We start from the raw sequence: 24,838 nt of genomic DNA, 5'->3' as shown, positions 1-24,838 counted from the left end.
TGATTTGGAAGCAGCTTTCCCGATCCACAGGGCTTCTGTGACCGACAGTAATGCAGTCCCGGCTGAATGCCCTTTCTTGAAGCCAGATTGGACATCCAGCTGGTTATTCTGAGACAGGGAAGATGATACTTGGTTGAAAGTAACTTGTTCAAGTGTTTTCGTTTTGAATGGTAGGAGAGAGACAGGTCTGTAACTCTCTACAAGTGACGTGTTTAATGGTTTTTTTAAGCAGTGGGGTTACCCGAACCTGCTTGAATGCTGTAGGATAAATGCCAGTATGGAGGGATGAGTTGATGATGTGTGTGAGTGCTAGTATGTGTGTTCCTGTAGCTCCACAGCAAACTGTTCCCATCTTTTATCCCGTCTGTTAAACAGCTGCTTACACACTAGGTGTGTCCCAATTCAGGGGCTGCATCCTTCGAAGGATGCTCAGAGTCTAGCCTTCGTAGGATTTGTAATTGGGCCACCAGGTGTTCCCGATTATGAATCTGTCGCAGAGCAACAGTGCGAGAGGAGATCTGCCATCCTACACAGCATTCTAATATGATAATGGAGCGAGAATTGGTCATTTTAATTTTTATGTTTTATATTTTACTGGAGAAGATGGTGGGGATGTATCTCCGGCTTAGTCAAGACCATGGCCAGGTAGGTTAAACTGGTTTGCTGCGTCCCAATTCAGAAGCTGCGTCCTTAATTGCTGGAGTACACTTTAAAATGTAGTAAGTATTGGGTTTACTTGAGTAATGTAATGATACTTATGAAAATACAAAATACACATAAAGCGGTTTAAATGTTGACTTATACCTTACCAAGATGTGATTTTTATTCTCTTGACCATGGAGAGCATATTTGGGCAGGTTTTCATATTGTTTTGTTTTTACCCATTTAAAGCATAAAAACAAAAAACAATAAATAAATAAATAAAGGTTTTTTTTAAACCAGTCCAGTACAAACAGTACTCCTGCTCATCATCGGCAGCTGTCACAGTTGCTAGGCAACAAGAACAGTCCTCCATAGGCTAGACTGGTCCGAGTCCTTCGGATGCAGCCTTTGATATTGTCACGGAGTCAACTTCAACAGCACCAGACCTCTACACTCCGCCCACTCGTTCCCTGTCTCCTGAATACTAATCACCATCACCTGTCACCACCACCTGCCTGCACTCAGCACCGCTAATCACCAGCACTATATAGTCACCATACCCACAACATTACATTGTCTGGTCTTGTCATTCCACATGGAAAGACTTACCTGACTCTTCTTTCGATGATACTTACCTCTTGATGCCATTCTTCTACCGAAGTCCTGATCCAGTCTGTCTTCGTCTGTCTTCCGTCCAGATCTTCATCATCTACAACCAAAACCAGATAAGAAACTCAGTCAACCCAGCCAACAAGAGCTCTACTTTAATCTTCAACAACTCACCTGCTCATCTGCTGAATAACATCTTGTGTTCAATAAATCCTGTTTACAAACGTTACTTGTTTGCCGCCTTCTGTTCTGACAGATATGAGACCCAGCTGTAGTTAGCAACAAATCTTTAATATTGTGATAATAGATTGTGCTCGTTTCATTTTCAAAATAAGCTGTGGTTGGCTGTAAGGAAGTACATTCGTTAACTATTGACGTACAAATGTAAAGTACTGAGGATTTTTTTTTTCTCACAGGACAGCAACACTATAAAAACATGTTTTTTTTATTGTTTGTTGTTGTATATTAAACTACTCAACTAGCCTAGAAATCTAGACGCACCCTAGCTGCAGCAAATGTAATTTGCAGCCAGGGTCGTCAAGCAACTCTCCGTTGGCTTGTGAGCTGGAAAAACAAACTCTAGTCAGGTCAATCACATTGTGTATAGAGTCGGTGGGCGGGCTTAACATAATGATGGCAGAGTTGCAACAGTTCCGTGTGAATTCCCTGCTACTTGAAAACAAAGAAGAGCTGCTGCTGCTGGCGAACAGCGGTCTTTCCAATCGGCTTTAGCCGCGACTCTGGAAGACTTGGAGTTAAGCTTTTCTTTGAGAAAAGAACAAAAAACGGCACTGAAGTCATTCTTAAAAAGGAAGATGTGTTTGGAGTTTTGCTGCTCTGACTACGTCACCTTCTTCATTGCTCTGGTTGGTTGTAGCGCTATCCTATTGCGTGCAGAGGGAATTTGAAAGACAAGTGTTTATCCCACCCCTCAGATTGAGCCCTGCCAATGGTGTGTTCCCAAACCCAATATCTTGATGTGGGTCTGGCTTATCAGGCTACTACTCAACAGTAAAGTACTTTAAATGTAACAACCCTGAACATATTCAGAAGTAAAATGCAACATACACATAGTGCAGTAGTAATATTAATGCAAAAACGCTATTAATTTCTAAAAACCCTGAACAGGTGTTTTTTTTCTGTTTGTTTTTTGTTTTTTTCTGCAGAATACATACCTTTACTTGAACTCTAACTCTAGATAGCTTTAGTACATTACAGTATGCAAGATAACACTTGTACATAACTAAGGTTTTACTAAAAGTAGTTTACTAAAGTATCACAATATTTCTTCCAACAATTACTTTTTTTACTTTGTCATAGCTCTAAACAATTTCCATTTCCTTTGTTTCCCTAAATCAGACCAGACCCCTTTACTGCAGGATAAACCTGAGCTTGCCAGTGCTGGACATGTTTTTTAATGACCGTGTCACACGGCCTGATTTTCAGCTGAGCAGGGAGGCCCTGACAGTGCTGCTGGACCTGTTGAGAAGTGAACGGCGACACGGATGGGGTGCCACAATACAAACGCTGGTATTTCTTTTCTGGCTGGCGTGTGGTACATCATACAGGGTCGTCTCCAGAGTGTTTGAGATGCTTCGTTCCACCGCATTGTCCACCGAGATGCTGAGGAGGTGGCAGCCATTCGCCACCAAGTCATTCACTTTCCCAACATCCCAGAGAACCTGGAGGCAGTTTGCCGTGGGTTTGCAGGGCTGCCAAGACAACAGAGCAGGAAACTGTTCCCGTCCATCATCCTGCAGGCTGTTAGTGACCATCAGGGCCGCTTCATTGACACCTACATGGGCTGGCCCGGGTCAGTGCATGACGCACGAGTGCTCCGGTACAGCCCACTGTACAGGAGGTCAGTGTACCCTCCTCCAGGGCACTTCATCCTAGCAGACAGAGGGTACCCATGTCTCCAACACCCACTCCCCCTCATCAGTCCCTACGAGAGGCCAGTGCGAGGTGTGGGAGCCCAGCGCTTTAATCTGCTCATTCCAGGGCATGCTCCATTATAGCGTGCGCTTTTGGGATGATGAAGACCAGGATCAGGGCCATCTTTCTGAAAGCGCTGGAGGTGCACCACACCTTTGTATCTCACGTAAGTGAATTGAAAATACAATTAAAAAATACAGAAAAATAATGGAAAAATAATGAACTCAATTTGTTTTTCAGAACATGTAATTTTGTTTCTTTTTTAATCATTTCAGGTCATCACAGCCTGTGCCATCCTCCATAACATCTGTCTTGGGGTTGGTGACAGCGTGGCCCAGAAGGATGAGCACAACGAAGATGTGGCAGATGAAGAGGGTTTTGGAGACAGTCAGTGGTGCTCCCTGGCGAGACCAGATGTCTGCAGAGGTGTCTATTTGTGACAGTCAAGTCAGAGAACTGTAAAGCTACGATGCCTAAGACAAAAAGTGAATGGCCATAGAATGGTTTTGCCTGTTGAAATATTTAATGCTTTGATTGACTCTTTCTGAAATTACCTCAGTGACATGGCAGCTGTCGATTGTTGGCAGACAACTCAGTGGACAGTGGAAATATGCAGTCAAACACTCTGGAGACCATCCTAGATGATGTCCCACCAGCAGAGAGGCCTTACCAGGGTCTCTATTGTGGAGCCCATCCAGGTCCAGCAGCACCAGAGTCTCCCTGCTCAGCTGAATTAAAGTGTACACAAAATTTTTATTTATTTTATTTTTATGTACTGTTAATTAAAAATGTTATGTTGTTTTTCAGATGTTAAACATAAGTTATGTTGTAAATAGTTGTAAAAAGTACTTTATGTATAGAATTATTTATTTTTATTTACAAATTTTATTTAAAAAGAAAATGTATTGAAGATTGTGTATGACGAATTTACAAATAAATTAAATGACCAAAAATAAATAATGTATAGTACCTCATTTCATTTTTTAATTTAGATTACAATGACATTTTTTAGTTTACAAATAAGTGACATAAAAAAAAATAAAAAAAATAAAAAAAACATTTTAAATTAAAAATCTATTTCTCAAGTCTGTTCATCCTCTCCCTGCTCTCCTGTGCTCTTCTTTCCTCTGTCTCTCTTTGCAATGTCATGCCTTCTCTTATTAAGTCCATGAGCTCATCATCACAATCTCTCTTTCTCCTTGCTGCTGGTACTGGTGCTAGTGTCTCTGTCTCCTCCTCATCCTGGTCACCCATAGTTGAACTCGGCCCTGGTGTGTCGTCAGGGATGGAGGCAATGACAACAGGGGGTTCGGTTGGCCTCTGTCCCAACATCTCATCCATGAGGACAAACCAGGGCCAAGTTTCAGCAGTGGGTTTCCCACTCACACCCTCACCCATCCCAGGACACTTGCAATCCTAACGCAGAGCAAATTAACCATGGCTTGTTAACAACAACAGCACAATACATTTCAGCAAAGATGTGTCTATTTAAACTTTCTTTGTTTTTGTTTTTTTTGTTTGTTTTTTTGTTTAAGTTGTCCCATTTTTTTTTACCCCAGCAGACCCATTTTCTCCAGAATTGTCCTAAAACAGCAGAAAAAGGTACTTATGAAAAACATTGCAAAATATGACACATCAGGACATGCATACAAAATACTTCAGAAATCATATTTCTGGATACTCAAATTTGGTTAAAACATTTGTAGACATAGCTTGCATGACAGCACTAAAAAAACACACAAAAGTGAAATATATGGGCTTTCTATAGGGTGAAGGGTTTTTGTTCTAATACACAAGTGAGACTAGTGCAAATATTACAAATAGGTTGTTGTCTTGCCTCCAAGCCACGCTGGTGGATTTTTTTGCACCCGTAAATAAATGGTCATTTTCAGACCTCATTTTAATAAATTGAGCTGAGCCTCAAACCACCTGACAAATGAAGCCACGCAATGGTAACGAAGGAGTTATGTTCAAGTTGTGGCTTTTAACTCTTGTTTCGCTAGCTTTTTGAGTAAATTAAAACACAATACTTACATTTATATCTGAATTCGTCGGCCGCCACAGAACTCAACCACCATTTAAAAAAAATTTTTTACAAATCCTGTCGTCACCAGCGCGCAATGATTTATGGGGTAGGGTAGGCTGCGGATCCTTCTGATTTTCGGATCCTACATTTCACAGGGAAACGAAGGGTGCATTTGGAGTCGCTTTTGAATTGGGGTTGCTTTCGCCGCGCCGCGACACACATACTGTCACATTATTACATTTTCTTCATTAGCATTTGGTACCATGGTTATTCATTGTTTGATTAATGCACCTTACCTGTTTCTCATTTCTTTGATTGCTTTTTGTTGGTATATATTTAAATGTTTTCTATTAGCCTTTGTTCCGTTCTCGTCTATGTTAGGTGGTTGTTCTGTTCATGTTTTTTTATTTGATTGAATCCTGAATCCACACACACACACACACACACACACACACACACACACACACACACACACACACACACACACACACACACACACACACACACACACACACACACACACACACACACACACACACAAACAAAAGAAACAAAAGAAACAGTCATCTGAACAATGTGATTCTTGTAAGCTTTCATTAATTCCTAATTTGACAATAATTATTTATTCACTTGAACTAATGTACTGTATGGTCTGTGAGTATTCAAATACAAATGTATAAAACCATGTGGTGTTGTATAATGTCTATAACACTGATGACCCATTTCTCTAGGTCACATATCTCTTCTGAAATATTTTGATAGGAGGCTGGTTCGGGCAGAGGAATGACTCTGCATGTTCACTTATTTTAGTTCTTCAGCCCATACAGACAACTCATGTATCTACAATTGGGGGTGGCTTAATGGTAGCATGTACAGAGTGAACAGCAACGGTCCTAGTACTGAGCCTTGTGGTACGCCATACTGAACTTTTCATCGATAAGACATCTCGTCATTTACTGCTACAAACTGATAACGGTCAGAGAAGTATGATTTAAACCATGCTAATGCAATTGCACTAATGCCAACATAATTTTCGAGTCTATTTAAAAGAATGTTGTGGTCAATAGTATCAAATGCAGTACTAAGATCGAGTAACACTAATAGAGAGATACAACCACGATCGGATGATAAGAGCAAATCATTTGTAACTCTAATGAGAGGAGTCTCAGTACTATGGTACGGTCTAAATCCTGACTGGAAATCCTCGCAGATATCATTTCTTTCTAAAAAAGGAACATAGTTGTGAGGATACTGCCTTTTCTAGTATCTTTGACAGAAAAGGTAGATTTGAGATCGGCCTGTAATTGACTACAGTGCTGTGATATTCTGAAGGATTTTATGAAGTCATTAGACAGAAAATGTTTTGACAGGATCATATAGACTCACACAGACATCAAGAATCAGCGTTTAAATCGCAACAATGGTGACAATGAAAAAAATTCAGATCAACTCTGAACTCGTCACAAAACAAATTCTACTAAATTCACAAAAAAGCTTTGTTGGTTGTCAGCATTGTTGAGATTCATATGTTGATTCTTGATGTCTCTATACTCCTAAAAAAAAAGAAAAGAAATTTAGTTCAAGACATTTTCTGTATAATATATTATATCTTTCTGTATTATATATATATCTATATCTATATCTGATTTCACAACTGATTTCATCTTGTGAAAAATTGGGACATTAATCATACTCTCTATATGAAGTTAAAGTCTCTCTATATACATTATGTAACCTCAGCTAATATATTCAGAGATTTGTCATATCAGTGAATTATGTCACCATAATATCATCAATAAGTGACCATCACCTGATGTAGTTTTCTCCTACATTTATTGCCATAACAAATGTGTATGGAAATACACATTAATGTCCATCATGGTGACATCAAATTTCTGTTAAAGTTTTTTGCACTCTATTTAATTTTGCATATTTTACTTTAATTTTAGGGTTTTTGATTGGCTGCCAGTCATTTGACCCTTTTTTTTTTTTTACAATGAACGTATTTGATCGTAATAATTCAGGAAATACCTGTGAAATAACAGTGTGTTTTTGTTTTACTTAAATTAGAATATTTTACTTAAATTTTCCGGGAATTTCGAATCTGTAAGTATACTGCCAACTTTACTGAACTCCTTGAACTAAGAACTGACTGTATTTCTTTACACTTCAGTCCAATTTCAAAATAAAAATCTATGAACCTAAATTTAGTCAAGTCAAGTCAACTTCATTTATATAGCGCTTTTAACAATGTAGATTGTTTCAAAGCATCTTTACAGAGATAAACGTATAATTTATGGTAACAGAGATTGTTTTGGCTTTATAGTGGTTCTTTAATAAAGTTATTTTCAAGCTAAAGTTAGTTTTGATTGATTCGCTTCCATCGCAATGATCATTTGTTATTAAATTAGGGGCCGCTAAGACGACACCATTCTCTCTACACAGACTTTAAACGCTGATGGCGTTCACATGCGCATTAAGAATTGGTTCTATTGTTATGTGTGTTTGAATATATGTGCGCAGGTTTGTAATTCCCTACAAACTTAGCCTAAACAAAGTACTGGTCTTTCCTTATAAATTTTGATACAGAATTTTATTTTATTTTGTCACTTTGGGGTAGATACGCAAAACGAATTTTCCCAACAACGCTTTATCTGGAGTGGTAACGGGATCCTCCATAGGGAGAGACTAGTTGCCACTTCAGCACTGCGTTGTCATCGGGTCCAGGCGAAGGTCCTTCGTCAGATCTGGATACGCCTGGATCCGGCAGGCTGCGGGAAAACCTCGGGATAAACAAAGACACTAAAATTAGTGTAGACGCCATTCTTCTCATGATGTAACGAGTACATCAGGATTTATGGAAAGTGTGACCGGTTCCAGCTGACCTAATCTATGCAGCCTGACAGAGTGTGTCTGCTTCCCGGACAATGTTCAGAAGACTGTTCCAAAGTTTTGGTGCTAAATAGGAAAAGGATCTACCGCCAGCAGTCGATTTTGATATTCTAGGTATTATTAACTGGCCGGAATTTTGAGATCGCAATAGACGTGAAGGACTATAATGCGTTAAGAGCTCGCTCAAGTACTGCGGAGCTAAACCATTTAGTGCTTTGTAAATAATCAGCAATATTTTAAATGTATGCGATGTTTAATAGGGAGCCAATGCAGTGTTGACAGAACCAGGCTAATATGGTCATACTTCCTGGTTCTGGTAAGAACTCGAGCTGCTGCGTTTTGGACCAGCTGTAGTTTGTTTATTAAGCGTGCAGGGCAACCACCCAGTAGAGCATTACAATAATCTAGCCTTGAGGTCATGAACGCATGAACTAATTGTTCCGCATTTGTCATTGAGAGCATATGGCGTAATTTAGATATGTTTTTTAGATGGAAAAATGCGGTTTTACAGATACTAGACACGTGACTTTCAAATGAAAGATTGGTATCAAAGAGCACACCCAGGTTCCTAACCGACGACGAGGACTTGACAGAGCAGCCATCAAGTGTTAGACAGTATTCTAGGTTATTACATGAGGAAGTTTTTTGTCCAATAATTAGAATCTCTGTTTTTTCAGAATTAAGTAGTAGGAAATTACTACTCATCCAATTTTTTATATTAGCTATGCATTCCGTTAATTTTGTGAATTGGTAAGTTTCGTTAGGTTGTGAAGAAATATAGAGCTGAGTATCATCGGCATAACAGTGAAAACTAATGCCATGTTTCCTAATGATATCTCCTAATGGTAGCATGTACAGAGTGAACAGCAACGGTCCTAGTACTTAGCCTTGTGGTACGCCATACTGAACTTGTGATCGATGAGACATCTCTTCATTTACTGCTACAAACTGATAACGGTCAGATAAGTATGATTTAAACCAACCATGCTAGTGCAATTCCACTAATGCCAACATAATGTTCGAGTCTATTTAAAAGAATGTTGTGGTCAATAGTGTCAAATGCAGCACTAAGATCAAGTAAGACTAATAGAGAGATACAACCACGATCGGATGATAAGAGCAAATCATTTGTGACTCTAACGAGAGCCGTCTCAGTACTATGGTACGGTCTAAATCCGGACTGGAAATCCTCACAGATTTCTTTAAAGAAAGGAACACAGTTGTGAAGATACTGCCTTTTCTAATATCTTTGACAGAAAAGGCAGATTCGAGGTCGGCCTGTAATTGACTAATTTTGTAGGATCAAGTTGCGTTTTTTTAACAAGCGGTTTAATCATAGCCAGCTTAAAGGTTTTTGGTACGTATCCTAGAGACAAAGACGAATTAATGATATTAAGAAGAGGATCTGTGACCTCTGGAAGCATCTCTTTCAGTAGCTTAGTCGGTATAGGGTCTAACATACATGTTGTCGATTTAGATGAATTAACGAGTTTAGTAAATTCTTCCTCTTCTATAGCAACGAATGAATCAAATTTTTCCTCAGGGAGACTACAATGCACTGCCTGATGCGATACTGTAGTTGACGGTTGCATAGTTATAATTTTGTCCCTGATATTATATCAATCTTATAAGTGAAGAACTTCATAAAGTCATTACTGCTGTGCTGCTTGGAAACTTCTGGGTTTGAAGCTTTATTTTTCGTTAGTTTAGCCACTGTTTCAAATAAATACCTAGGATTATGTTTATTTTCTTCTAATAGGGTTGAAAAATAAGCAGATCTAGCAGCTTTTAAAGCCTCTCTGTAAGTAATAGAGCTCTCCTTCCATGAAATCCGAAATACCTCTAGTTTTGTTTTCTTCCAGTTGCGCTGCATTTTTCTGGCTGCTCTCTTAAGGGCCAGAGTGTGCTCGTTGTACCACGGCGTTGGACTATTTTCTTTAATCTTCTTTAAGCACAACGGAGCAACTGTGTCTAAAGTGCTGGAAAAAAGAGAGTTAAAAGTTTCTGTTGCAATATCAAGTTCTTCTAAGCTATCTGGGATGCTGAGATGATGAAACTGATCAGGAAGATTATTAATAAAGCAATCTTTAGTGGCAGAAGTGATAGGTCTAACATATTTGAAACACGGAGTCGGCTTTGCAGCCTTGGCTAAATGTAATTTACACGAGACTAGATAATGATCTGAGATGTCATCGCTCTGCTGCAGAATTTCAACGGCATCAACATCTATTCCATGTGATAATATTAGATCTAGAGTATGATTACGACAATGAGTAGGTCCTGACACTTGTTGTCTAACTCCAATTGAGTTTACAATGTCTTTAAATGCCAATCCCAATGCATCTTTTTCATTATCGATGTGTATATTAAAACAACACCAACAATTAGTACTTTATCTGCAGTCAATATTAATTCTGATAGAAAGTCAGCAAATACTTTGATAAAGTCTGTATGGTGCCCTGGTGGCCTGTATACAGTAGCCAGCACAAATCTCAAACGTGATTTATCATTTACACTATATATATTTACATTAAGCACCAACACTTCAAAAGAAGTATATTTAAAACTTGATTTCTTAGTGGTTTTGAAAATATACTATAAATTATAGCAACACCTCCCCCTGTTACAAGACAGAAGGGACAGACACACGGATGCGGGTAATGAGAGTTTATTTTGAACAACCAGATGAGTGATCGGCAGTGCAGGTGAAGGTAAGTGGGTGAGTAGAGATCCAGACGATACAGACTTGAATGACTCAGTTCGTTTTCTTGTAGATGGAGATCAGATGGAGACACATAGGAATAGAGCAGACTCAGGAGAACACACTGGAGACGAGGAACAACCAGGAAGACTTGGAGAGATCACAAGGAAACAGGTAAACAGCTTTGGAGTCCTAGAGGATGCAAACGATACCGGACAATGACTGAGAGTGAGAGTGGGGCTTAAGTGCTGGACTGATGACGTGCAGGTGTGTGAGATCAGTAATCAGGAGAGGGAGTGCGCTGTGATTGTGTGAGGGTGGAGTCTGGCGTGGTTGTGACATCCCCTTTCCGTTTCAGACGAGGCTCATGTTTATAACAGTAATCTTGCGGGGTGGACTCATTTAAAGTAATGTAATCGTTTGGTTTTAGCCAGGTTTCTGTCAAACACAGCACATCTAGGTTATAATCTGTAATCATATCATTAACAACAAGTGCTTTTGGAGTAAGGGATCGAATATTCAGCAACCCAAGCTTTATCATTTGCTCATTTGTATTATATCTTTTTTTTATTTGTTGAACATAAATTAAATTTTTAACCTTAGATGGGTTTGGACGTTTTTTGGATTTCCAAATTCCAGAGGCTCTATGTGATGGGATTTATCTGACCTTGGTGACGCGAGGCCGCTGGCAGACGGTCGGTTTAGCCAGTCTTTCTGCTTCCTGACCTGGTGCCCAATTTGTCATTTTTTATCTCTAAGACTATGTGCCAAATTACTAGAGAGAAGAGCAGCACCATCCCAGGACAGATGAATGCCATCTCTTTTCAACAATGGAAGTGAATCAATCAAACTAACTTTAGCTGGACAATAACTTTATTCTAGAGCTGCTGTAATGCCAAAACAATCTCTGTTACTTTAATTTCCTATAATCACTGTAAAGCTGCTTTGAAACGATCTATATATAAATGAAGGTGACTTGACTTGACTCCACTGCTAACATATGGAGCTGTCTGAAACACTGCCAGCACGACATTAAACAGGAAATGTTTGTCTGATCTCACACCAAGGCCTCTTCTTGTTCCCATTATCTAATTTTGCTCAGTGCTTTTCACACAGTTGGTATAAGGCAACACTTTTCTGCCCTGTTAGAGATGCAGATGAGTGGAACCGTTATAGAGAACAAGGAAGCAGAAATGAGAGACAGACAGAAGATATGCATATGTTTGTTTATCACTGTTATCTGACACGACTGTTTATTTGAATATCCTTGAAACTGAAGTCAATCTGGAATTAGAGCTGCCATCATCATCATCATCATCATCACTCTCTGCCTGATCTCAGGTCAGTTCTTTACTGGTCTGTCTGGGTCAAATAACATATTATTACATTTTATGACCTAGATTGATAATATTTAATAACCCAGGGGAAATGAACTTGTGTTTGTCAGGCAGGGGTGAGCGGGGCACAAACTAACCCGGGGATAGTGGTAACACACATGGTTTAAAGCTTTTCACACATGCCAGCATGACGGAACTTAGGGTGTTTACTAGTTGCCATATCAACACAGTACGGAGAAAAAATATGAATAAAAATAAATCTTTGGAAAATATATATATATCACTGAACATTTATTTAACCATAGCAAAAGTAAATTTCTTACTTAGGTTAATTTTTCATATCTGTTTTTTTTTTTATATATATAAAATTAGACAAATATAATATTATTTTAATCGTATCTCTGTTATTTAACAGTTGAGATAGTTGTTTAAAGCTGATCTAACCAGCAGAAGACACTAGCCGGGTTTGAATCTGTGCAGGTGGGGCATGTTGTCACACTGCATGTGCTCCTCATATGTTACAACATGTCCCACCAATGAGTTGTGCCCCACTCTCCCCTACTTTGTTTCAAAGTGAACAGAGAATGTCATTCTTGTTTGTTTTGTTGTTGTTGTTGTTGTTGTGTTTTTTTTTTTTTTTTTTAAAGAAAACATTGTATAACGCTTTCAGGTGTATGTTCAGTCTGTTTGAGTTTTAGTTTTGTTTTTTCCTGTCTGTCTGCCCATCTTCCTAGTAAATCTCCATGGTTGTTACTTTAGCATGCACCTGGTTCCCTGTTCTGTTCATTAGCTTTCAGTGTGTATTTAAGCCCTAAGTTCTCCCAGTTCTTTTTCAGTGTTAATGTGGTTGGGATTTATTTCCTGATGTTTCCAGAGTAGTTGTAATTAAAGATTGTTACAACTATTTTTTTTTATTATGACAAACGCTACCTGTTGTTAGTGTTTTTATTTCATTGTTTTATAAGTGACAAAGTGTATTTGTTGGATGACAAACTTTTCTAGTGTTTTATGGAAGAATGACTAGATTTGAGTCCTGAATGAAGTGTTTTGGTAGTTTTGGTTTATTTTAAATGTGAATTTAACTGATGTGCCATGCTGAAACCTGGGTTGTCTAAAGGGGACCATCAAAATAAAGTGTATCCGAATGTTGGTAGTGTAACCTTCAAATTTGCTAGTTTATTATTTTATATTATTTCACTATTTGTAAATTTATTTATTTTATTTGGGGAAAATAAACAGATGTTAAACAATGTTTTTCATACATTTTATTTGTCTTATACAAAGTTTTATATATATATTTTGTGTAGAGGTTATTTTGTGCTTAAGGCAGAGCGCGCTGGGAAGAGAGAGAGAAAAAAAAGAGAAGAGAAGTGAGAAGTGACTTGTATGCATAGACAGTATGGTTGTATGTGAGTTAGGCGGCTGTTCATGCTGTTATGTCGATGCTTCTGATTAAAGAAGAAACGTGAATTATCACCATTGTAACCCGTGTTTCATTTATGTTACCCACGACGAAGAGACTGGAGTAATCGCCGACACGGCATCAAGAAATAAGGGTTACAGTAGGGATAAATGTGTGATTTTTTTATTTTTTTTTATTATTTTTTTTTTTATGTGACCTACTGAGAAATGGGTAGTTATTGTAAATACAGTAACAAAACAAAAGAAAAACTGTAATACCAGAAACAGGGCAACAAGCAGAAAACTGTTCAGAAACATGCAGCTGGGAAATACAAAACGTATATGTTCATTTAGCTGAAAAATAAATGAATGTATGAAAATATTCCACAATAGTTTGACCATGTTAATTAATATTAAATAACTGTGATAAAAATGCAAATAATTACAGTTGTTTTTATAATCGCTACACATTTCTCAATACTGTCACTTTTTCAAAACTCTTCACACGGTTCCCCGAACCAACTTTAAGCTTCACACAGCGGTTCATTTCACATTCAAAATGCTCTAAAACTGACAAAATAATTCAAAAATGCCTCAAATCAAGTCATTCTTCCATTACACTGGCAAAAGTTGTGACCCAACAAACACACTTTGTCATTCATAACTGACCTAAAACCCCTAAAACAGGAAGAGTTTCATGATGTGTGGAAGAGAGGGATGTATGTACAGAACTGTGAAGGTTCTAGTTCTCCCTCTCTCTTCTTTCCTCATGTGTTTTCCTTGATCCATGTTCATGCATGTGGAACAAAATCATCCTGAAGCCATCCTGTTTTACTAAAAGATGACTGACACAAAAAAAAAAAAATATATATATATATATATATATATATATATATATATATATATATTACTAAGAGAAACTACCTGGGCAGACTTTCAGCTGAAATTGCAATTAGTTTTGTTTGTAATAATTATTATTTTATTTCATTATAAATATTCTTCTAATATTTTATAATAATTCCTGCAGAAATGTGCAAAATTTGCCATCATTCTGATTTGAATGTGCTTTTATCAGTTTTGAAAGCAGTGTTTGCATTTAAAAAATATATATATTTACTGTAAATATGCATATATATTACATAAAACTATGTTTTGCAGATGAAGAATGAATGACAAAAGTGTTCATGAAATTGAGAAAATGTGCTCAATGAATGCATTTTGTGTGAAAGCAATGAAAAATGATTCACAGTTTGTTCTGCAGAGAGTTTGTGGCTTCAGTTTTGAACGATGCATGTGAGCAATCGGAAAAAAAAGAAGAAGAGAACTGAAAGTTTCAACTATTTTTGTCAGTAACAGCTTTTTTTTCCCCCAGTAATGATAGACCAAGACTCAAACTAGTAACTGTAATCTGCAAACATTTAGTATTTTTGAGATTGGCAGCTTATAACTGTGTCTGCTTAAGTCAACCGGGCTAGTTTCTGCTTTCAGATTGTTATTGTTTAAATATTTTGATAATTTAAATTTGCTATCGTTTAATTGTATTTGATTTGACTATAAACTATTCTTGGAGCTCAATAGCAGCTGGACTGAACTGCCAGGAGCAGCAGGAGCCAAACATTCAGATGTGGATGAAAATAAATAAATATATTCATTTTTTCAAAGTATTTTTTTTAAATTACAGAAAATGGAAAATTATTGTAACTTGTTTAATTTAATGAGCCTAAATGAATAAATCTGCATTTATTCAGTAGTTGTCTTAACTGGGGCGGAAGGTCATGTGACCTGTTATTGACATCTTCTGCCAGCAAGCTGAAGATTGAACCCACACACACAGTTTACAGAGTGTGTGTGTGTTTGTCCTCGGGGTTCACCTCACACAACAGGATTACTGATCGATCGTAAATATTCAGCTGTTGGGTATTTGTTGGATATTTTACGATTTGAGATCGCTGTTTCAATATTGTTATGATTCTTCTGAAGAATTCTTTCAAAGGCATATGGCATTTTTAATTTCCTACCTGAAGTGAAAGGGCCCAACTTCACTCTTTATAAATATCAAAAAATAAACCAACTGAAAGTGGTTTGCTATAGTCAGTTGCTATAGTAAACTGGTTTAGCTGGTCTCTCAACCCAAACCACTCTAAAACCATTAAAACTGTTTGGCCAGACTGTGAGACCAGTTTAGGGTGCTCTTCTTAAAAGTTTTTTTTTTTTTTTTTTTTTCAGCAACTCAAAGTGCAGCAGTGAACTTAGACCATGGAGGACAACGACAGAGATTCCATCATCTCTACAGCAGCTTATGAATATAGTGATTTCTATAACCATGACATTGGAAATGAAATACTTTCTTATCCAAACTATTATAATGATTTTGAAATCAGACTGTCCATCTTCTTCATCACTGCTCTGTGTGTGGGGGTGCCGTGTCTGATTTGGGCTTTTTATTTTGTGCATCTTCAGAGAAAGACCAGAGGCCGGATCTCAGCCTTCATCATCCTCCTCCTCCTCTGTGACCTGTTGCAACTGCCCCTGTATATATATATAGTGTCAAAGCTTCTTTCTTCAGGTCTTTTCCATGTCTTTGACTCAGTCATTATAATGCTTGTATATTTTTGTCTGAAAGTGTGTGGCGTTCACCTGCAACAGCTGGTGTCTCTGGAGGGGGTTCTGGCACTGAAATATCCACTAATCTCTGCTCATATTTTCTCAACCCCCTGTTACATCATAATCTCCATCATTATACTTATTTTTCCTGTAATGTGTGCATTATTGCTGGCTTTCAGTCGCGGTGGTAATGGTTTGTATCTCGCTGTTGGCTCAATTCTGGCACCTGTGTGTTTATTGGTTGTCACAGGCATAATCACATGCAAAGCCCCGCCCACTCCTGCCAGAACACCTGTCAGTGACAACAGACCAGGCGCATCGTTGTTTCTTGTTACCATGGTTACCTTAGTTGTGCTCTATTTACCATGTGTGTTGGTTCACTGTTTCCCCGTCTTTCACGAGTCTTGGTCCGTGAAGTCTCACTGCTTGTTGAGTTTGACAGTGATTTCAGAGCCTCTCCAGTGTGTGCTGGTCTGTAGAGAGAATCTCAACACTCAGACCAAACAAACACACATAGAGCTCAACTCTGAACAGACATCAGTCTGAACTGAATATCCAGACGAGGCTTATTTCTATAAAAAAGAAAATTGGTTAAACGTTATTTTGATGGTCCCTTTAACACATTCTGTTGACTATAAGTAATGTTGCTCCTACATGTCAACTAACTCTCATTAGAGTGTTAGTAGAGTATTAGTAGACTGGTAGGGTTATGGTTAGAATAAGTTGACATGTAGTTGCCAAGTTACTTATAGTCATAAGAATGTTCAAAAGGAACCATCAAAATAAAGTGTTACCAAACGTTTTCAAGAAATATAATCACAAATACATAATTAATTTTTCACTTGTGCTGAAGTTAGCAAAATGGCTTAAAATGGCTTATGACACCTGTACACAAACACACACACACAGTTGCAGCTCATACAGAACGCTGCTGCCAGAAAATATGAACATATCACACCAGTCCTCGGGTCCTTGCACTGGCTTCCAGTTGCATTTAGAATTGATTTTTATGTTTTTTTTATCTTATTTATGTATAATTGTTTTATTGTTTTTATAACTGTTTTACTTATGCTGTTTTGATTTGTGGTTAGGGCTGTCTGGTTGGAAGAGTTGAGAGGATTGGGAAGTGAGACGGTGATTACTGAAAGCCATCAGAGGCGACAGTCACTAGGAAGTCGGGAATTGTTACTAGTGTGTCTCGCGATCCGAAGCTCTCCGACTCTTCCATTCAGACAGAGGCGCACCGAATTTAGTGATTCAGGACTCTCTGCTTTTATTGTTATTTTTATCTCTTATACATTATATTTTTACCTTATGCATCTGTTGTGATTAGTTTATGTCAATTAAAATTCTTTCTCTATGTAAAGCATTTTGAATTACCATTGTGTATGAAATGTGCTATATGAATATGAACTTGCCTTGCCTATTGTGTTTATATACAGCTAATAAATACTGTTGTTTTTTGTTTGTTTTTTAGCTTTTTTTTTTTGTTGTTGTTTTTTTTACAAATGAGAATATCACCAAAAGGATGCCATTTTTCACACCAACACAATTTATATATAAAATGTAACATTGAATATAATAGTTTTCTCAGCCTTGAATCTGTGTGAATATCAGGGTTCCTATGTTTCATTGTGTTTTTTCCCCCATGACCGAGTTTCCCAGTGTGTCTGATTAGTTCACTAGTATAATAACTAGAAACTAGTTAATTATCTCATTAGTTCCTCTGTGTATTTATTCTCCGTTTGGTTCTCTTTGTTGTCTGGTGCCGTCTATGTTAAAGGCGGAAATACACTGTGCGATTTCAGCAAGGTTACCTACTCACATTGTACGAGTAGATCGCATGTGATGTAAAGCCACACAGCCAAATATTAGTGATGGGAAACCAAGGCTTTCTGAAGCGTTTGAGGCTTTCATCAAATTGTGCTCAAAACTGTTCATTATCCGAAGCTTCAGACTTGTTTTCTCAACCATATCTAACAAATCACCACAGAGCAGAAAAAGCATGTGACCAAACAAAGCTTCGGGAGTGGAATCAATACAGTTCTATCTAATCTTCTAAATTAATTTGTACCAATGAGACAACAACACGTGTCAAGTGTAGCCTGGTCAACGGATTCACACATTGATCAATAATATAAAATATACAAGTATGTGATCATAATTAGTAATTGATGTAATTAGTTGAAAAAATGTTGTTCTGTTTTTTTTTTATATATATTTATTTATTTATTTATTTGTTTGTTTACAATTTATGTTATAGTAAGTAAGTAAAGTTTATTTATAGAGCACTTTTCACAGATAAAATCACAAAGTGCTTTACAAAGTGCAACCACGATAATAAAACAGTATACAATCAATAAAAATTAAAACATTTAAAAAAGCCCAAAATAAAACCCAGTCAACTGAAAGCTTGTTTAAATAACAGTGTCTTGAGTTGCCTTTTAAAAGAATCGTCAGAGTCGGCCACACGGAGGAACAAGGGCAGGGCGTTTCACAGTCTGGGGGCTACAGCCTGGAAGGACAGGTCTCCCCGGGTTTTATAACGAGTCTTTGCGACCATTAAAAGACTCTGGCCTGAGGATCGAAGGGCACGGCCTGGGGAGTATGTACATAACAAATCAGCGATGTATTGTGGGGCCTGACCATTTAAAGCTCTAAAAGTTAAAACTAATATTTAAAATCAATCCGAAATTTGATGGGTAGCCAGTGTAGGGAGGACAAAATGGCTGTGATGTGTCTCCTTCTGCCAGATCCTGTTAAAAGCCTTATTAATGTACAACATTTTGAACCATTTGAAGACGATTTAGAGCAGATTTGTTAAAAAGTAAAAAGAGAGTTACAGTAATCTAAACGTGAATAACTAAAAGCATGGATAACCATCTCGAGATCAGAGTCCGATAAAGTTGCCCTCAATTTTGCAATATTTATTAGATAATAAAAACAATTTCTGACCAAAAGTCTTAGAATGGCAGTGCAAAGACATTGACCGGTCAAACCAGACACCTAGATTTCTGATGCTCGACTGGACAGAGGAGCTCAGAGAACCAAGGTGTTGAAGGATGGATGGGATTTTGTTGTCTGGGGCAACAATTAGGGTTTCAGTCTTTTTCAAATTTAATTGGAGACAGTTACTAGCAAGCCACGATTTAACACAAGAAATACAATCATTGAACGAGCAATACAACTGTATGTCATCATCATAAAAATGGTATGACACATTGTTAAAATGGCTCAAAATTTTTCCAAGAGGGGTAATGTACAGTAAAAACAAAAGTGGACCTAGGACAGAGCCCGGGGGAACACCATTCAAGAATGGAGTGGCTTATACCATTTACATATGCAGAAAAGGTTCTGTCACTCAAGCAAGAGGAAAATCACTTTAAAACAGACCAAACAATACCAAACTCTTTTTCCAATCTATTCAACAGTATTTTGTGGTCCACTGTATCGAAAGCTGATGATACATCCGTATAAATAAAGTGTGTGTGATACAATAGTGGTTTGAAAACTGCGTCAGGGTATCGGAGCCCCTGTATCAACCGTCCCATAAAGCTCAAGGTTTATGTGCACACACTACACGGTCCGAACTTCAAGCTGCTCACACTATGCATGTGAAATATGTGCGATAAACCCCTGTGCTGCTGTGCCAATAGATCATGATATCATGTATCCAGAGATACTGTCAAAACAAGCATAAACCATCAATATCAAGAGGATTTAGCATTTCCAATGTATGTTTTAAATTATTATTATTATTTTATTATTATTATTATTAGGGAAGGCCTACTTTTATTATTAAATTGATAGGCTATTAAAATTTCACAGCGTATTACCACATAACCGACATGCTGCGAGGATAATAAAAGATTAGATAGAAGCTTACTCCTCATTGAAAATTATCTAAAAACCTTTAGGTCGATTATACAATGAATTATAGGTCTGTAATTAAAATGATTAACAGTCTATAACATGTCCGAACAATGCAATAATCAGTCATCAATGAAAATTAAAAACAGCTTTATTTCAAAAACAGCTTGTTTAACACAAAATACTTCTCTTCTCATTTTTCACTACATGGGCCACAAGAAAAACATTAAGAAAATAAATTAAGACATATGATAGGATTTAGCCTATCTCTCGTTGTCTCTGCGGGAATATGCGCCGCTAGTCAGTTTTTACTTCTTCTTCACCGGCATAACACTCACACAACATTTGCACATTGCTTGTGTTGTGTGATATCAGCTGACTCATCTTCATGGTTTAAAACGGAAAGACTCCAATAGGCCTTAAGAACCCTATGCGAGGAATGATGAATCATCATGAATATTAAAGTGTTTCACATTTGGGAAAACAAGGACTCTCCCCTAATGGCCCTATCAGGTGGGACTGTGAGGGTACTTGAACAAAGAATGAACAAACACCATGTTTGTTTTGCCTTGTAGGCATATACTTGTAGGGCTGCATAAAATAACAACAATAATCATTTTTACTTTACAGAAATTCAGGCGGCCTATAACGATAATGGAAATTGGATTGCTTCAAATGTTATCATTCGTTGTGACGTTATGAAATGAGATTGGAGACTAAAAAACATGTAGCCTAATGTTTGGCGTGTTTTGCTTTCAAATGCAAAGCGTGAGTGAGCCAAACTTACAATGCTTACAGAGACCAGTTACTGAAGCGATCGAACGATCAAAACATTATTGTTACCACATTATAAACATCTATGTTTGAGCAGATATCCACAAACACAGTATTTAACAGTAAACATGGGCCTAAACTATTTTATATTCATCATGTTAGTGTAAACACTCATACTAGCCTACTTTTATATCATGCTGTGTTTTATATTATTGAGCATAAAATCACCCTTGTATTGTATATGTTTATTTATTTAGCATTGAAAGGTTGCCTGCCTGTCTATAGTTCATATAAGTGGGAATACATATTTGTTTCCCCATTTATTCTGCATAGTAGCAGGGTCCGCTTTATTGGATATGTTCCTTTTTAGAAAGAAATGGTATCTGCGAGGATTTCCAGTCAGGATTTAGACCGTACCATAGTACTGAGACTGCTCTCATTAGAGTGACAAATGATTTGCTCTTATCATCCGATCGTGGTTGTATCTCTCTATTAGTGTTACTCGATCTTAGTGCTGCATTTGACACTATCGACCACAACATTATTTTGAATAGACTCGAAAATTATGTTGGCATTAGTGGAACTGCATTGGCATGGTTAAAATCATACTAATGCTGGGTACACACCAAAAGATAATCTGGCTGATTTGGGCCAATTTCCCCCCTTCCGACAATCCTAGCTATGTCTTGATTATCTTGATGGTTCTACAGATTATCTTATCAGATTTTCCCTTGTTGTGAGGTGTGTTAAGAGTGTCCGAACCTGCTCGGAAGAACGTCGGAACCGCCCCGATCGCGAATCGTAAATATTCAACATGTTCCGAAATCCTGATGTGTGGGGGGAACCCTGAGGACAAACGCGCGCACGCTTTGGAGATTTCACGTTAAACGAAACAATATCCAATCAGAAAGCGAGATGTAGGAAGACGGACGCATAACAAACGCAGTCATGCACAAAGTGAAATTGATGTGGACAGTAGAGATGGAGGATCAACTTGTTGATTTGTGGCAACAGCACGAATGTTTATACAACGTGTTCTGTGAAAATCATTCCAAATACTATCATCGCAATTTCTTCCTGCATATCCTCTGCCATGCTTATTCTGAAGTCTCACAAGATTTTGCGAGATTTCCTGTGTTCACAGTCGAGAGTCTGGTTGAAAATCTGTTCGTGTGTGCTGTCTTTGTCACATCATGGCACACCACACACTATAGGAGCAAAACGGTTAAATCTAGGATTTTTTGTCCTCATGTTTGTGGTCTATCACATTTTAAAAATCTTATAAGATGTAAAAAATATTTTGGTGTGTACCCAGCATTATCTGACCGTTATCAGTTGTAGTAGTAAACAAAGAGAAGTCATATCGATCACAAGTTCAGTATAGAGTACCACAAGGCTCAGTACTAAGACCGTTGCTGTTCACTCTATACATGCTACCCTTGGGAGATAACATTAGGAAGCATGGCATTAGTTTTCACTGTTATGCTGATGATACTCAGGTGTATATTTGTTCGTGCCCTGACAAAACTTACCAATTCACAAAATTAATGGAATGCATAGCTGATATAAAAAACTGGATGACTAGTAATTTCCTTCTACTTAATTCTGAAAAAACAGAGTTTCTAATTATTGGACCAGAAACATCTGCACGTCATAACCTAGAATACTGTCTGACATTTGATGGCTGCTCTGTCAAGTCTTCGTCGTTGGTTAGGAACCTGGGTGTGCTCTTTGATACCAATCTTTCATTTGAAAGCCACATTTCTAGTATCTGTAAAACCGCATTCTTCCATCTTAAAAATATATCTAAATTACAACGTATGCTCTCATTGACAAATGCGTAACAGTTCATGCGTTCATGACCTCAAGGCTAAATTATTGTAATGCTCTACTGGGTGGTTGCCCTGCACACATAATAAACAAACTACAGCTGGTCCAAAACGCAGCAGCTCGAGTTCTTACTAGAACCAGGAAGTATGACCATATTAGCCCGGTTCTGTCAACACTGCACTGGCTCCCTATTAAACATCGTATACATTTTTAAATATTGCTGATTACTTACAAAGCACTAAATGGTTTAACGCATCTTAACGCATTACAGTCCTTGACGTCTATTATATATAGCAAAATTCTGGCCAGTTGATAATACCTAGAATACTGATCCAGTCCATATCCAGTTCAGATGGTGGACCTGCACCTAGCAAATTTTCAGCTGTTAAGAATCCAAGGTCAGCCTCTAAAATGGCAAAGAGAAACCAGTATAAAAACAGGAGCTTAACAAGTCGCTGTTGCTGTTCCTCGCTTAATGTTCCGCTTGAAGCAGCATAAAGTCAGTGGTTCGGTAAGTCAGTGGCAGTTGGCAGTTATCGCAGTTCTTAATGAATTGTGTCATCACACTGCTCTTTAAGGCTACAGTCGTCTTCTTCTTGCTGTGTGTAATTTGATAAGCTCTCATCTGTATAAGTTTCAACTAAGAGACCAAGACAATCTCCTCTCAGTAAAGTGGTCTTATTGCAGAGTCTTACTGTCACGGTTTACAGATGCATTGCTTTCTTTTTGTCTCGTGCGTTTGTTATTTGTGTATGTGTGTGTGTCGCGTGGATCTTTGGGTGTGGCCGGAGCAATCATGCTCATTCATCAATCTGCAATCATTATCGGCGCCAGCTGCGACTCATCATCACTTCCTTCAGGTCGTGGTACTCCGCGGGCACGTTAGACAAATCCACTGCTTTCTCCTGTAACACAGACATAGGAACAGACGAACAGGCAGACACAAGACAGGACTCATGACATTTAGTGCTCCACTCCGTAATGGACCTCCGGAGCCAGTCCACTCTAGGGTTGTGTTGAGTCAGCCAAGGATGTCCGAGTACTATGGGTGCAAGAGGTGAGTCCATGATGTAGAATGACAGAGTCTCTGAGTGGTTACCAGATGTGATGAGGGTAATGGGACCAGTAGATAGTGAAATCATAGGAAGCTCTTGACCATTGAGTGCGTGAACTGAAATGTCATGTGGGAGTGACTGAAGGGGAATCTGAAGGTTGTGTGCGAGAGTGCAGTCCATAAAGTTTCCTTCCGCCCCGGAGTCCAATAGTGCTTGACAGTCGTGTTGGCGTGTTGACCATCTTAGACTTACCGGGAGGAGGGTAGATGTCGATGAGGTCTTCTCGGCGGAGATCCCACCCGATAGTAGCCTCACTGTTACTATCGGGCGTGGCCCTTTTACCGGACACGTGTTCGGAAAATGTCCAGCTCCGCTGCAGTAAAGGCAAAGGCCTTGGGACCTCCGCCTCTCCTTCTCCTCCCGGGAAAGCCGAGCTCGCCCTACCTGCATGGGCTCGGGGATCGTAGGTAGGGCTGACCGCGTCCGTGCCGCTGGACCGCAGACTCTCCGCTCCTCCAAGAGCTCGACTGGAAAGGACGCGTCGCTCGACTCTTGACAGTCTGGCATCAACTCGTAGTGCTAACTCAATCAGTCCATCCAAGGTAGTGGGCAGGTCCAGGGCGTAGATCTCCCTCTGGACGCGGTCAGCCAGCCCATGCAGGAACATGTCCCACTGCGCCTCGTCGTTCCATTGGCACTCTGCCGCGAGAGTCCGGAATTCGATCGAATAGTCCGAAACTGACCTCTCTCCCTGGCGAAGTTCCGGCGACCGCACGGTCGAAGACTCGCTTCATGGCGGCGGAGAGTGCCTGGAACGACTCACAGCATTGGTCCTGGTTTTCCCACACCGCCGTTCCCCAAAGTGCCGCTCTCCCAGTCAGCAGTGAAAGGACGAATGCGACCTTGGATCGCTCATTGTTGAAGGTTCTCGGTTGCAGTGCAAAGTGCATTGAGCATCCAGTCAGGAACGCTCGACAGAAACTGGGTTCTCCGGCATACCTCTCAGGCACAGGTAAGCGAGGTTCCGACTGGGAGAGAGGATCCGATGGTGTGGGAGGAACGGCCGGTGTGGGCGGCGCAGTGGGAGCTCGCAGTTGTTGGATTTGCTGGGTGAGCTCGGACACCTGCGCCACCAGAGTCTGAACAGCACGGCCAGTGTTGT

General features: G+C 38.8%; 1 long non-coding RNA gene across 1 annotated transcript; it reads left to right on the top strand.

Annotated features, from left to right (window-relative positions):
• Positions 1–11,917: 11,917 nt before the first annotated feature.
• On the top strand, positions 11,918–17,618 carry LOC311072728. Its single transcript, XR_014604049.1, has 2 exons — positions 11,918–12,146; positions 15,770–17,618. It is a non-coding gene; the product is annotated as an uncharacterized lncRNA (long non-coding RNA).
• Positions 17,619–24,838: the final 7,220 nt, after the last annotated feature.

This window comes from Abramis brama (assembly GCF_963993115.1).
Source record: "Abramis brama genome assembly, chromosome: 22".
Lineage (NCBI taxonomy): Eukaryota > Metazoa > Chordata > Actinopteri > Cypriniformes > Leuciscidae > Abramis > Abramis brama.
This window is presented reverse-complemented; position numbering and strand designations above follow the sequence as displayed.